Genomic DNA, 16744 nt, shown 5'->3' with positions numbered 1-16744 from the left:
TATTATCCTGATATCTGTGCAGTAACAGAAACATGGTATAATGCCACAGAAAGCACTCTGACAGTGCATGGCTTTAACACCTTTCCTATCTTCCAACTGCTCACTAAATATAAAAGAGCAAAAGGCAGAGGTGTAACTATCAACATAAAGGCTGGCCAAACAGTAAGACATTCTTGAGCTACTCCACATCCAACTGACCAGGGGATAACTCTATTACCATATTCTTGCTAGCTACAGGTCCCTCACCATGAACCAGGTAACTCATACATCATACCTGAAGCTACTAGAATCACTCACCATCCAGCCCAATACCATACTCATGGGTGATTTTACCTACCCCTCCATTTATTGGAAGCCCCCCGCCCAGTGTTATGTCCTCACTAGTAAGATCAGATCACAAAGCGGTCTCGCTTGAAATAAAGGTAAAACTAGTCCCACCTCCTAACCCCCAAAACTTTAAGAACTTCTCTAGGGTAAATTACTCTCTATTAAAGGATGGCATTGCTAGTTTCCAAGCTCCCCCAAATCCAGAAAACACAGAAATCTATGCAGAGGCATACACAAAAGCCCTGTACAATCATATAAATAACTCACTAGAAAAGATAATACCAGACCAATATAAACCCAGGCCAAAGTGCAAAAACAAGTCAGCCTGGTGGACATCTGGTATTAATAGGTTGTACAACAAAAGAAAGAAAATCTTGTCTAAAAGTAAGTGGGAATGTGCACAACAGAGCAAAAACTCCCTCATTAGTCTAAAGTGAATCAGGGAACTAGTCAAGTCTCTGAGCGCAGAGTTTGATGTAAAAAATAGCTTCCAAAGCTAAGGATAACCATAAGGCATTTTCAGTTATCTCCACAGTCTTAAAGACAACACCCAAAAATGTGCAGAATTAGTTATAGATGGCATCACCTATTCTCAGCCAGAAAAAAATATGACAAATCTGCTCGCTAACAAATTCTGCTCAAATTTCACCACCTTATCACCAAAGAAGAGGTGACCACTGCTGTCTCTAAAACTAAAAAAAAACAGCTTCAGTGGGGCCTGACAGTATACCAAGTTGTCTCTTAAACAGCCTAAAGTAGGATTTATAAGGCCCATTAGGATCTCTCTTTAACCACAGCCTCTGGACAGGCTTTGTCCCAGCTGAGTGGAGGACAGCAACAGTCATTCCTCTGCATAAAAGGGAATCATCTACTGACCTAGGAAATTAAAGATCTATAAGTTTAACTAGTGTTAATATGTAAGGTCATAAAAAAAAAATATTCACAGACCTGATAAATAATGATATAGGAAACCACCAAACACTAGACCCGACCTAATTCGGCTTTGTAAAGGTAGGTCATGCCAAATGCCAACTGAATCTGATAGATTTCTTTGAAAAAGTCACTAAAGTCATGGATGAAGGTAAAACAGTACATACCGCCTACCTCGACCTGGCCATGGCATTTGATACAATTCCTCACTTAACTATTGTAAATAAACTCATAAAACTGGGCATGTGTCCACAGTGATGAAGAAGTCCTTCTGTGTGGTGCACATTATAAGTAAAGGTATGTCATCCAGATCCAAGAGAATTATATTCCTGCTGTTCTCAGTCCTCATTAGACCAACAATCTATTACAATGCACCATTTGGGCAGCTGGAGAAAAATAGAGGGTGTAAACAACATGTTCTGTGTGGATAGACTAGGGGCCATAACAGTAGCAAACCTATTGGCCAACAAATTCAGCTGCAACTTTCAACCCTCTCTCAGGAAATACCATCAAATATAACTCCTTCTGCTTTCACTAGGGAATAGGTCCTTAATGCTGTCTCTAAGGCCAAGAAGAATGCATCAATGGACCAAGATAATGTCCCAGGATGCCGTCCAAATAGCACAAAACATGACTTATCGGGCCCTCTGGAGTTGCTATTTAACTGCAGCTTCCAAATAGGCTTTATGATGCATAACATATTTTAAGGAGTGAACTTCACGTACTCCACACTGCAAAGTTTCTTCTTTGTTTCTTAATAAATAAAATGCAGTACTTCCACAGTATGATGGCTTCAAGGGCCTGCAGTGGTCCCCTCAGACTCCTTAGTGCATAGAAAGACCCTAGAGATGAAAGATAATGTTCTCCGTTAAAGGAAGATCAGATCATGTCAGTAGATGGAAGTAAGGAGATGAGCTCAGCTGAGAGATTTGATAGCCAAAGGGCAACAGAGGCTTAGGCAAGAATGAGTAAAATATTTTTTATTTCTTAAATTGTACTTGCTGAAGTCTGATAGATAATTGTAGTGACTAATCAAAAGTGGACCTTTCAGAAATGACGCAGACACAAGGCAACCATGCAAACTCATAAAATGTGAATGTGCAAGAAATACAAGCAGGAAGTAAGAAAATATGTTATAACACATTGCTTACATCATTAATGTTTCTCAGTTCTAAGACCTGAATAGTCTCATTTAGTGAAATTAGACTTGAAAAGACAAAAAGAGCAATACAAGACAGCGAACAGAGATCAAAAGCATTGTGTAAGCAGTGAACGTAGTGCAGGCCGTTAGGTGGGGATTACAACACTGAGCAGAGACAACAGGAGAGATGACAATAATACTAACATATTTTTGCATGACACCATGATTTTTTTTCCTGAAGGGCAGGTTTGACTCCCTTGCCCCTGTACTTTATTAAAGCAACCTGAGCAGGGGCAAAAGCCCCGTCAAAAATGTGCCAGGATTATTTTGCCAGATTATAGAGCTCTGGAAAGTTGAGTTTCATTATTTTATGATTCCCATCTGTAGTTAAAGGCTGTCCCAGAACCCTATAACTAATTAAGCTTTCATTGGCTAGGTGATCTATGTGACTATCATTTTTACGCGATAAACTGCTTAATAAACACATTTTTATAGCACGTACAATCAGGTTCTAGCATAACCACTTTAGTGTTCTCAGCCAGTTTCTTAGACATGTTCCTTCACAGAAATGCATACCTGTTTTTTCTGCCTCTAAGGGTTTATGATTTAAAAACACGGCCTGTGTATTTTTGACATTTTGACCTTTTTTAGTTTCTCAAATGAAAGAACTAGAGCTTTCAAGTCTTGTTAAGATAATAAAGGAATTAAGAAAGTATTACTGAACAGCCAGCCACGCATGTTCTTCCCCTTGCTTAGTCTAGCTGCAAAAAGAAATAATCTACAATTAAATTTAGGTAAGCTGTAATTGTAACTGTATGCATTCTCTATACCAATAACTGATCTAGTACATCTGATACTGGGCTTGCAGTTGTTTTCTAAAATTTTCATTGACTATTGCATAAATCCCAATGATTCAGTTAATATGTGTGTGTTTTCATCTTTTTACAATATAAAGTATTGAAATGTATATCATTTTCTTGTGCGTTTTTCTTGGATCATTTTATGTACTACTCTTTATCTGGGAGAGTGGTATAACATTTCTTACGTCTCCACTCATAGGAGATGTAAATATAAATTGGCAAACCATAGCTTCCGACTCCCCCACAAATAGTATAAATCTGTATGTTTTTTTCTCAGCTTATCAATGCTCCAACAAGATACAGCAAAGATCTTACCTGCCAATCCACCTTAGACTGGATTCTAGTATCCCACCCTGCTAATTACCCCTCTTCTGGTACACTGTCACTCCCTGAGCGATCATCTGCCAGATTACTCCCTTAGAACAAACTCCCAACAGCTAAGAGTACACACTATAAAATCAGTCAGGAACTCAACTAATTTTTGTCAGCATAAATTCAACAATTTCCTACAGGAAATAGACTGGATACCCCTTAATGATGCTGTACTATACTTTAATAACACCTTCCTTCACATACTTAATACACCAGCTCCCAAACTACCCCTTAATGATGCTGTACTATACTTTAATAACACCCTCCTTCACATACTTAATGCACCAGTTCCCATTCATATGAAAAGAATCAAAAAGAACTCGGCACCATGGCTCTCTAAGGAATGTAGGCACCTGATGAAGCAAAGGGACCTAGCCTGGTCAGCATCATGGCTCTCTAAGGAATGTAAGCACCTGATGAAGCAAAGGGACCTAGTCTGGTCAGCACCATGGCTCTCTAAGGAATGTAAGCACCTGATGAAGCACCATGGCTCTCTAAGGAATGTAAGTACCTGATGAAGCACCATGGCTCTCTAAGGAATGTAAGCACCTCATGAAGCACCATGGCTCTCTAAGGAATGTAAGCACCTGATGAAGCACCACGGCTCTCTAAGGAATGTAAACACCTGATGAAGCAAAGGGACCGAGCCTGGTCAACCTGGAAACAAAACAAAAATGAACAAAATCATGTTCATTTCAAAACACGACGTAACAAAGTGACAAACCTAATCAAAAGAGATGAGAAGTCATACTATTCCCAGCTTCAACCCCAGCATAAAATCAACCCCAGTAAGTTTTGGCACTCTGTATCTTCTCTACTTAACCCTGGAAGAAATGGACAGCAGACCCTATCACCTAATACCCCTCCATCACAAATAGCCGAAAACTTTAACAAGCACTTCATAAAATAAATTTCAGCCCTACTAACACCCCAATGCTGGACCCTCCCCCCTGCAACCTATTCAGACACCAACCCCAGGCCATCAGCTACTTCTAACCCTGTCATAACTAACCCCCAAAACTCAACAAAATGTCATACAAACTCCATTCTCATTTCAGCCCATACACACTGACAACATTAAGAAACTGCTACAAAAACTAAAATCCTGCTCTACCTCAGCTGACAATCTCCCCCCATACTACCTAAAACTGGCTGCTAACTCAGTCGCCCACCCAATCAGTATCCTTATAAATAGGTCTTTATCAGAATCAAAAGTACTTACCATATGGAAACAATCTCACATCACCCCCATCCACAAAGGAGGCAACTCTTTAGATCCATCCAATTTCTGTCTTATATCCATCTTGTCACCCATATCCAAAATTCTTGAGAGAGGTATCCATAAGCAGGTAATGCAATATCTATTGCAAAACAATCTTTTAACCAAAACCCAACATGGCTTACAACCTAGCCACAGCACAGCTACAGCCCTATTATCTTTTACAGACACCGTGAACAAGACCAGAGATGCAGGATGCTATACAGCCTCAGTATTCCTTGATCTCTCCAAGGCCTTTGACACAGTGTCTCATCCCTTACTTTTGAACAGACCATCTAACTTTGGCTTCTCAAATAACACAGTTAAATGGTTTCAGAGCTACATCAAGGATCATAAACAAGCAGTGAAATGGTCCAATGAACTCTCACCCTTTCTCCACAACCTACTGGAGTCCCCCAAGGCTCCATCCTAGGACCCCTACTTTTCAACATTTACACTGCCTCTCACCCTGGGACCCTCATTCAGACCACCCTCTTAAAAAAAATGTCAAATAAATAATAAAATAATAATAATATCTGGTTATGTTCTAATTTCTGCATTTATTCTCAAAATGTTATAATAGTGGTGTGAATTAGACAATTAATGGTGCTTCTACTTCTAGAAATCAGAAAGTATGCATTCCACAATAGTGGGAAGGAGCTTGCATGCAAGATCGGATAAACAGGCCAGGATAATAAAGAGGATGAAATGAACTATGCTATGACTTCTTGAAATACTGTGTAGGAACTAGGGTTTGCTGCATCAGGGGTTATCGAAGCACCTACAATTCCTAGCTGTTGCGCTAAGATGACGTTGGGATTATAGTCACTTGCTCAGAGCACCTGAGCTCAAGTCTCAGTTGTTTAAACAGCTGAACTGAGTTGTCATTTGCTTGTTGCTTTGTTGTTTACCTTTAATTAGTGTGTGACTGCAAGCACTTGCATTACAGTGAGTTCTGAGTAATCCGAGTTGTTGCACCTTAGAGAAAAGAATGAGACAGCTATTTTTATTCCATCTCAGTGATTGCTCTTTACCGAGGTGCAGCAACTTTGGAATGAGAATAATAAAGTAAGGGGTGATGAAGGACAAAGCCCCACAAAATGCTTTTTCTTGTCAAACTATCTCACAAAATACTAGGCCTGAATTTACGTAGAATGTGTTTACTTCAGTTGTTATTTACCAGCTGATGTGATCAACCTGTGTTATGAGGTTTGCTGTATTAAACAGATGTAGTAGATCCATGTAGACTGGAAAATATAGGGAAAGTACAGTTTTATGTACCTAACTGTCCAGAGACTCCTTTCTGGTCCAATGGAAGTATTAGCTGCATGGAGTGAAGAGGATCCTGGGTTCAGTCCACAGTCAAGGGTCAGTATTTTCCATTCTCACTGATTTTTTTTACAGAGATCCATGAAGACCATCTCTTAAATATAAAGAGTAAGATTCCAACTGATGGGCTGGCTGAAAGAGGAATTATCCAATAATTTGTATTCCAGTCATTCTGTGGGATCCCTAGGTGCTCTTAGTCTGCTGTGTGGCTTCATCTTAATGAGGTATACCTGATATACCTTTCATAGAGTTCATAACGACCTTTCATGGGGTACATAAAGGAGACATCCTCGCAAGGTGCTCAGGCCACCCCAACTGAATCTTCTGAACATAGAAGAGCAACAGTTGTAACCAAAGTTCTTCAGTCTGTCACACAGAGTGACCCAGCTGGCCTGCAGTGGAACCTCTTTTCTGCCACTTGCATCCACGATTTCTTCCTTTCATTTACTACACAAAACTCATAACTGTAGGAGAGGACAGGGACATAGGCCAAACAGTAAGCTTCCTCCTTTGATTCAGTTATCACTTCACCACAACATTGCAATGCTGTTATTGCTGCAGCCTTGTACAATCATTTTGCTCATCTCTTCAACACCTCACTCATTGTCTGGTAAAGTGCATGCAGTACAGCTGTCACTGCACTCATCCTCCGGCCACTCTCCTGATCCCCTGTATTCACTGTCATCTCCCTCTCTTTCCTGTTTATGCACCATGGCAACAAGCACCTTTCAGCGCTCATTGTTTCTATAGCAGTTATGGGTTTACAGGCTTATTCACTCTTATAGTCTGGTACAATGGATACAGTATTATCATTACTGCACTCATCCTCCAGTCAGTCTCCTGAGCCTCTCTACCCTCACTCGTGGCAGTATTATCATTACTGCACCCATCTTCTAGTCAGTCTCCTGAGCTTCTCTACCCTCACTTGTGGCAGTATTATCATTACTGCACCCATCCTCTAGTCAGTCTCCTGAGCCTCTCTACCCTCACTCGTGGCAGTATTATCATTACTGCACCCATCCTCTAGTCAGTCTCCTGAGCCTCTCTACCCTCACTCATGGCAGTATTATCATTACTGCACTCATCCTCTAGTCAGTCTCCTGAGCCTCTCTACCCTCACTCGTGGCAGTATTATCATTACTGCACCCATCCTCTAGTCAGTCTCCTGCGCCTCTCTACCCTCACTCGTGGCAGTATTATCATTACTGCACCAATCCTCTAGTCAGTCTCCTGAGCCTCTCTACCCTCACTAGTGGCAGTATTATCATTATTGCACCCATCCTCTAGTCAGTCTCCTGCACCTCTCTACCCTCACTCATGGTCTGCTACAGTGCCTACTACTGCTGTCCCTGCACCCATGTTGCAGTCAGTCTCCTCATTGTTTCTACTTACATTCATGGTTCTGGTACAATGTTTACAATACTGTCATTACTTGACTCATCTCATGGTCAGTCTGTTGATCCCCCTACCCCTCCTCCTAGTCTGGTATAATATCTGCAGCACTGCTATCACTGGACCCATCCGCTGGTCAGTCTGCTGATACCCTCTGCACTCATTCATTATCTGGTACAATGACTGTGGTATTGCCATCATTGCAACCATCATCTGGTTAGTCTCTTTTTCCCCTCTACCCTCATTCATGATCTGGTACAATGTCTGTAGTACATCTGTCATGGCACCCATCCTCTCGTTGGTCTCCTGATCCCATCTACCCACACTCATGGTCTGGTATACCTGCCATACTGCTGTCACTGCACCCATCCTCTGGCAAACTCCCAATCCCTTCTAGCCTAGCTCATGGTGTGGTACAACACCTGCAGTACAGCTGTCATTGTACCCAACTTCTGATCAATCTCCTGATCCACTTTATCCTCACTTATGGTCTGATACAACACTGGCAGTACTGCTATTACTGCACCCATCCTCTGGTCAGTCTTGTTTCCATCCTCTGGTCAGTATCCTGATCTCCTGTACCCTCACACATGATCAGGTACAACACATGCAGTACTGCTGTCATTGCATCCATCCTCTGGTCAGTCTCCACATCTCCTCTACCCTCACTCATGGGCTGGTATGAAGGCTGCAATACTGCTGTCACTGCACCAACCCTCTGGTCAGTCTTATGATCCTCTACCCTCACTCATGGTCTGGTACAGCACCTTCAGTACTGCTGCTACTGCACCCAACGTGTGATTGACCTTCTGAACCCCAAATCTTACTCATGGCCTGGTACAATGCCTGCAGTGCTGCTGTTACTGCATCCATTCTCTGGTCAGTCTCCTCATCACCTCTAGCCTCACTTATGGTCTTGTACAGTGCTTATAGTACTGCCCTGGTTAGACTCCTGATGCCCTCTAACTTCACTCATGGTCTGGTACAATGACTGTAGTACTGTCACTGTTGCACACTTCTACTAATCAGTTTCTAAATACCCTCTACCTTCACCTGTGAACAAGATCCCAAGCTGCTTAAACTCCTCTTCCCAAGGTAGCTGCCCCCTCCTGCAGACAAGAGAGAAACATAATATTGACTTGGAGGGGCTGATTTTCATCCTATGAATGTCTGACTTTCATCCTAGGAATGTCTGACTTTCATCCTATGAATGTCTGACTTTCATCCTAGGAATGTCTGACTTTCATCCTATGAATGTCTGACTTTAATCCTATGTATGTCTGACTTTCATCCTATGATTCTTCTGACTTTCATCCTATGAATGTCACATTTGGCAGCAAACTGCTCCAGTGTATATTACATATCATGAGGCTGAGGACAGCATAATCTGCCTAGTGACCCTAGGGAAAAAGATACCTGTATGTTACAATAATTTCTCCTGCAATACATTTTTGAAAATGAGGACCATCACCTCAGTTTGCTAATTCAGAAGTGCTGTCCTGGCCTTCTTCAGAACATGAAAAGGCATGATAATCATGACACCTAACAATGTCCAACACTGTCAGCATTTCTAGCTGCATCTCATCAATTCCTAGTTAAAGGGCATTGGAAAGTGTATTCAGTACCTGTTCTCTAGTAATGTTTGGGGGGGTTGTGGTATCTGCTATTTTCTTTAGATTACTGAGGTGAGTGGCGGTTAATTGGAGCTTATCCTGTCAGCCAAAAGGTTGGCAATGCCCTCAGGATTGGTGTGGATGATACTATTTACAATAATTTCTGCACATTGTTTTGTATTTCCCCTGAGGTTACAGACATAGCTGTAGAAAGCTTTGTGGTTTTCATTTGCCTGAGAAGCATTTCTTTTCTTCAGATTTAGCCTTTGAAGTATTAATTACCCCCTCTTAGTTGTCTGTTTAGCTTGGTCAGGGGGCTTTTACTATGCATGGCTTTCTTTCTCTTACGCATGGCCAAGATTTTTTTTTCTTTTGTTGTATAACCAACCGATTGATACTGTAATTCCATCAAGGTGGCTTGTCGTTTTGAGTTTTACTTATTCTTAATATGAGTGGGCACAGCTAGTGCTATACAACTATCAGTATGATGTACAAAGATTTTGTTAATAGCTCAGCATATGCTATAGTACTTACTTGGTTTGGAGGAATTTGGAATTTAGCCAAGATGTTGCGTAGTAGAGAGAGGTTAGCCTTGGAATAGTTCCTAAAGATTTTTGGGTTCGCTGGATTCACAGATTTAATTTTTATTTCAAGTAATACTGCCTTATGGTCAGATCTGACATACAAAGACATTATATTGGGTGAGGAATTTTAGCCCCCCATGTTTGTGAGAACAAGGTCAAGGATGTTTGTACCCCTAGTAGGAGAATGGACCAACTGTTCCAGGATGTTGGTATTAACAAAATTTAGGACTTGGTGGGATTATGCATTAGAACTGGTATATAATTCCAAGTCTATAGAGGGGTAGTTGAGATTTGCTATGAATATCACAGTGGGTTGAACAGTGAGGGACTCTAGTACTTTGAGATAGATAGCATGGGTTTCTTGGCAGATGGAGCGGGTCCTGTAGGTTGCAAGGATATGGTATGACACCTTGTTTTTGGTGAGTTGCACATGTACAAGTTCCAGTGGGTCATACACTTTAACTAGTCTAGATGTGAGGTTGGTTTTAATACAGACTGAGACCCCTTCACCTTTAGTTCTCTGCTGTTCAGTAGCTGGTCTAAAGATGTGAAAGGCATTATAACTTCACATTGCTGGGGTACTCTCCGTGACTTTAAACCATGTCTCCATTACTACACAGATGTCTACACTCTCCAGGGGGAGGAAGGCTTGTAAGGAATGAAATTTCATGTTAAGATTTCTAGCATTGAACAGTATCACCTTCAGATATTCTTTCATAGGTTCAGTTAAGTTAGTAGGTTTATCAGTTTGGCATTGACTAAAAAAGTGCAGACCATCCCTGGCAAAGCAGCATGGTCTGTCAATCATGTCCTCCCAGGCCATCAAATATTGTACCCCCCCCCCCCCCCCCCGGGATTGACACTAGAAGCTAAGCCAATTGTTAAAATCAGTCATTTTTCTGTTGGTAACATGACATCATCTTTGGAGAAAGTAGTATGTTGCTCAGAGCTAGGCTCATACCTGCCAGAGACACATCAGCAAACTTGATCCTGTCTTGCTACATATAGTCAAAGGAGGTATGTCTCAGTTCATTAACACCCACATGGTCTATGACAGAGTCATGAACTTGTGATTCAATGACCTGAGTGCCTCTGTGACTTGATGGATCCTAGCCCGAGAAAGGCAACTAACCATGACACTCTCCTTACTCAGTCTGGTGAGAGGGACTTCGGTATGCCTCACTATAGAATCACCAGTGATCAGGAAATGTGGCTGTGTGGCTGTTTGCCTTAAGTGATTAGCAGTAGAGACACTGGGCACAGTGTGACTATGTGTTACTATGTGTAGCCTTGAGTGGTGTTTTAAAGGAGTGTTTACATGATGACTCAGGACCCTTTTTTTGATTGTACTGTACAGAAGGCCTTAGTGTTTTAGAAAGGTTACCCGTAAGTGCCTCAGCGTAAGTAGTTTTATGCATAGGGTCTTTACCCTGTGCAGCAGATTAAATCCAACTGAGCACTTTGAGAATGTGCAACAAAAATCTAAATAAAGTAGGAAGAAGTTGACATATAACCAAAGAAAACTTGGAGAAAAACATTACTGAACAACTCAGAACCAAACGAAAAGTATAGTTCTAGCTGTGAATAGAGAGGTTGCTCCAGTGAACTAAAGGCTTTGTTTGACATTTTTAATAAAAATAACATAACACAGTAGAAAAAGTAAAAACAAACACAATAACTAAGCACATTTGTCCAACTGAACACTGGGAAAGTAGGAAGAAGTACAAATACAGTAAAATCAGCTGAATAAAGTTACATTTTTAGTAAGTGGGAAGGAAGGAAACTAAGGATAATTCATGTTTAAGAGATTAAAGGGGCGGGGCCTTCCCAGATGATCTGTCAGTGCTCAGTACAATGAGCTCATGGGATGGGACTAGGAGGAGTGCAAAAATCAGATTTATAGTAGGAATGGGCAACTCAAAAGCCACCAAGTTAAAAGTTACAACACTAGCAGGGCGGGTGGGTGTTAAAAATCAAATGCAGACAAAGATCGGTAATAGTCATGCAGACAACAAGTCAAACAAGCACCACAGCTTAATAAAGATGCCACAAATTATTTGTAGTTAAATGAGGAATGCTGTTTCTCAGCTCTTCCCACTAATTAACTGGATGTTATTCACTGTCTGCAAAATAATTCTTTTCTAACTGAGCTTAGCCAATACATTTTAAAACTCCAAAAGGAACAAAAAACTTAAAACAAAGCAAAATGCTACATAAGAAAAAGATAAAAATTAGAAGTAACCAAACCTTAAATTAATAACTTCAGTCCTACAGCCTCATCAGAGTGACCACATCTACAGAAATAAAGCAATTAAGAGAAGCGACACTGTTAGAAGACCATAGAAGAAAGAAAAGATCAATAAAAATACTAAGAAAGATAGATGTGATTAAAGCAATGCGCAGTATTAGAACAGACTAGGATCTATCATGCACTATCGCAATTAAATTACAAATTTCAGCACAGGAGGAAAAACTTAGAAGATACAAAGATAAATATAAAGGAAAAGTACAAAAATAAGTAATTTACTGATAACCCAAAAAATTTTATAGAGAACTGGGAAACAAGGTAAAAGGAATTGAAATACCACCAAAAAAGAAGAAATAGATACATTTTGGAGAAGTACCTATGAAGATCTTACAGCGGTAACATTGTTGCCTCACAGCAAGAGGTTCTCCTGTTCGATTCTCGGCTGGAGTGCCTTGTGTGTGGAGTCAGCACGTCATCCCCGCAGTCGAGTGGCCTCCAAAAGACATGCGTAAATGGGCGTGCCTTCGTTGAAGGTTGGGTGTCAGGCTGGCAACTTGGCACCATAAAAAATCTACTGCCAACCATTAACGGACCGGAGTTCCGCTGTGACGACCCCTAACTGGGAAAAGCCGAAAAGACTTGATCTATGAAGATCCTGTGGAACATAACAAAGATGCTAAATGGATAGAAGAAGTAAAAGAAAGAATAAGAAGTTTAAAGGTACAGGATATGAAATGGGATGAAGTAACAGCCAAAGAGATTGAAACATAGTTAAGAAAAGCCTCTTGTTGGAAAACCCCAAGCCCAAATGCAGTATCTAACTTTTGGTTAAAATTATTAACCATGAGTAAGAACTATTTAGATGTGCACCCTGAACAGACACCAACCTGGCTAACAACAGGAAAAACAATGCTCCTACCTAAGAGTAAACCTGCAAGCTACCCTAAAATTATAAACCAATAACTTGACTTCTGACAACATATAAACTATACATGGGAATTGATGCAAACAGAGTTTATAGTCATTTAGAAGAAAACTCAATTATGGCTGTAGAAGAAAAGGGCAATAAAATGAAGTCATATGGAACAAAGATTCATTTGTTATTAAATAAACTCATAGTGGAGAATTGTAAGAAGGGCAAGAATCTAAGTATGGCATGGATTGACTACAAAAAATCATTTGGCAGTATCCCACATTCATGGATAAAAGAGTGCTTTAAAATGTATAAGTTACACCCTACACTGATTGACTACATTACAGTGACATGAAACAGTGGCAGACCACTTTGCAATTAAGCTATGGTAAAGGACAAACTATTATCCCAGGGATAAAATTTCAAAGGGGGATATTCCAGGGTGACACTGTCACCGCTGCTATTTTGCTTGGCCCTTAACCCATTAAGCTGTTTACTAAACAGCTTAGGCCATGGCTATAATTTGGCTCCTAGAAAACAACAAAGAGTAAAGACTTCTCATCTTCTATTTGTCGATGATTTAAAACTGTAAGGTTGTTAAAAACTTTTTCAGATGATATAAGAATATTATTTGGTCTTGACAAATGTGCAAAAGCAACCTTTAAAGCAAGAAAGTTGCTGTACCAAGAAAACATCAGTTTGGGACAGGAATGTGATCTAAAAGAACTTGAGCAAGAGGGAGTGTATAAATATTTGGAAAATGATGAAGGATCAATAATAAAACATTAACAAATGCAAATAAAACTTAATAAGGAATACTTTAGAAGACTTAAATTAATCCTGAAAACAGCATTGACATCTAGGAACAAAATTCAAGCTATAAACCAATTTGCTCTTCCTGTCCTAACATACATTATTGGAATAACTGACTGGTCCAAAATGTGTTGGACAGATTAAACAGGAAAACAAGAAGGATGCTTTATGCTCACCAAATGATATATAAAAATCAGTCCATACCAAGATTATATATTCCCTGTTCCGAAGGAGGGATGGACCTCCTTGAAAATGATTATTTCTATAGATCTGCAATCATGGGACTCTACACATATCTGCTGACCTCACAAGACCCAAATGTAGTGAAAGTTTTGAAACATGAGGAGAATAAATCTAAGATGACTTCTCTGCTTAATCTAGCAGAAGCATATCAGTGTCAAGCAGGAATATCAAACCAGAAGTAGATAAAAATCAGGCATCAACTGAATGTGCCAAAAAAACAAAAGAAAGAATATAAGGTGAAGGACCAGATGAGATGACAAGAAATGTGGAAGATGCATAAATATAGCTGCAAGTATAGAAAACTTCTAAAAGAACCTCATGTTGATCAGGAACAAATGCAGGAATGGTTAAGGAGAGCTGAATTCAAACCAGGAGATGAAAGGTTAATATTGGTGGCCCAAAATAGTGGACTATGTACACTCTGGTTTACAAAGTCCATTGAACATGTAGGGAAACAGACAAATGTAGGTTTTGTAAAACAGAATTGGAAACAGTTGCATACCTTGTTGCTAGTTGTGATATACTAAAGGCAGAATGACTGTATACTGAAAGGCATAATAATGTGGCAAGACTGTTGCACTGGGGATTGTGCAAACATTATGGTACTGAAGTGGCTGAAAAACACTGGAAACATGACCCACAAAGCATCATAGAAAATGATGAAGTTTATATCACATGGGATCACCCATTACCAACAGTTCAAAAGATAGATGCAAGAAAACCGGATATAGTGGTCCAAGAAAAGAAGATAAAAGTAGCACTGATCATTGAAATCGCCACACCCAGTGACTACAGTGTGTTGTGTACAGAGAGACACAAAGTCATAAAATATCTGGATCTACAGGCAGAAATGAGAGCAATGTGGAAGAAAGATACCCAAACAATTCCAATAGCAGTAGGAGCAATGGGTTTTACAAAAAAGGATCTACAATTGTATTTAGATATGTTACCAATCCATGCAACCCCATACGAATTGCAGAAAGAGTCATTACTGGGCATACTGGGGGTGCTGCAAAGAGCACTTTTGACTGATATAAAAAACTGAAACAGTGCTAATTTCGTAAACTTTAATTGTACTTTGACTTAGGAATGGGGTACATTCCTGATATGGTATTAGAAACCCAAAAGACTTGGAGAAATTACTGTACAGGAGGCCTTAGTGTTTTAGAAAGGTTACCCGTAAGTGCCTCAGCGTAAGTAGTTTTATGTGTAGGGTCTTTACCCTGTGCAGCAGATTAAATCCAACTGAACACTTTGAGAATGTGCAACAAAAATCTAAATAAAGTAGGAAGAAGTTGACATATAACCAAATAAAACTTGGAGAAAAACATTACTGAACAACTCAGAACCAAACGAAAAGTATAGTTCTAGCTGTGAATAGAGAGGTTGCTCCAGTGAACTAAAGGCTTTGTTTGACATTTTTAATAAAAATAACATAACACAGTAGAAAAAGTAAAAACAAACACAATAACTAAGCACATTTGTCCAACTGAACACTGGGAAAGTAGGAAGAAGTACAAATACAGTAAAATCAGCTGAATAAAGTTACATTTTTAGTAAGTGGGAAGGAAGGAAACTAAGGATAATTCATGTTTAAGAGATTAAAGGGGCGGGGCCTTCCCAGATGATCTGTCAGTGCTCAGTACAATGAGCTCATGGGATGGGACTAGGAGGAGTGCAAAAATCAGATTTATAGTAGGAATGGGCAACTCAAAAGCCACCAAGTTAAAAGTTACAACACTAGCAGGGCGGGTGGGTGTTAAAAATCAAATGCAGACAAAGATCGGTAATAGTCATGCAGACAACAAGTCAAACAAGCACCACAGCTTAATAAAGATGCCACAAATTATTTGTAGTTAAATGAGGAATGCTGTTTCTCAGCTCCTCCCACTAATTAATTGGATGTTATTCACTGTCTGCAAAATGATTATTTTTTAACTGACCTTAGCCAATACATTTTAAAACTCCAAAAGGAACAAAAAACTTAAAACAAAGCAAAATGCTACATAAGAAAAAGATAAAAATTAGAAGTAACCAAACCTTAAATTAATAACTTCAGTCCTACAGCCTCATCAGAGTGACCACATCTACAGAAATAAAGCAATTAAGAGAAGCGACACTGTTAGAAGACCATAGAAGAAAGAAAAGATCAATAAAAATACTAAGAAAGATAGATGTGATTAAAGCAATGCGCAATATTAGAACAGACTAGGATCTATCATGCACTATCGCAATTAAATTACAAATTTCAGCACAGGAGGAAAAACTTAGAAGATACAAAGATAAATATAAAGGAAAAGTACAAAAATAAGTAATTTACTGATAACCCAAAAAATTTTATAGAGAACTGGGAAACAAGGTAAAAGGAATTGAAATACCACCAAAAAAGAAGAAATAGATACATTTTGGAGAAGTACCTATGAAGATCTTACAGCGGTAACATTGTTGCCTCACAGCAAGAGGTTCTCCTGTTCGATTCTCGGCTGGAGTGCCTTGTGTGTGGAGTCAGCACGTCATCCCGCGGTCGAGTGGCCTCCAAAAGACATGCGTAAATGGGCGTGCCTTCGCTGAAGGTTGGGTGTCAGGCTGGCAACTCGGCACCATAAAAAAATCTACTGCCAACCATTAACGGACCGGAGTTCCGCTGTGGCGACCCTAACTGGGAAAAGCTGAAAAGACTTGATCTATGAAGATCCTGTGGAACATAACAAAGATGCTAAA

Source organism: Protopterus annectens, chromosome 10.part0 (genome assembly GCF_019279795.1).
Source record: "Protopterus annectens isolate FY-2018-M chromosome 10.part0, PAN1.0, whole genome shotgun sequence".
Lineage (NCBI taxonomy): Eukaryota > Metazoa > Chordata > Ceratodontiformes > Protopteridae > Protopterus > Protopterus annectens.
The sequence above is the reverse complement of the archived record's forward strand: the minus strand, read 5'-3'. Positions refer to the sequence as shown.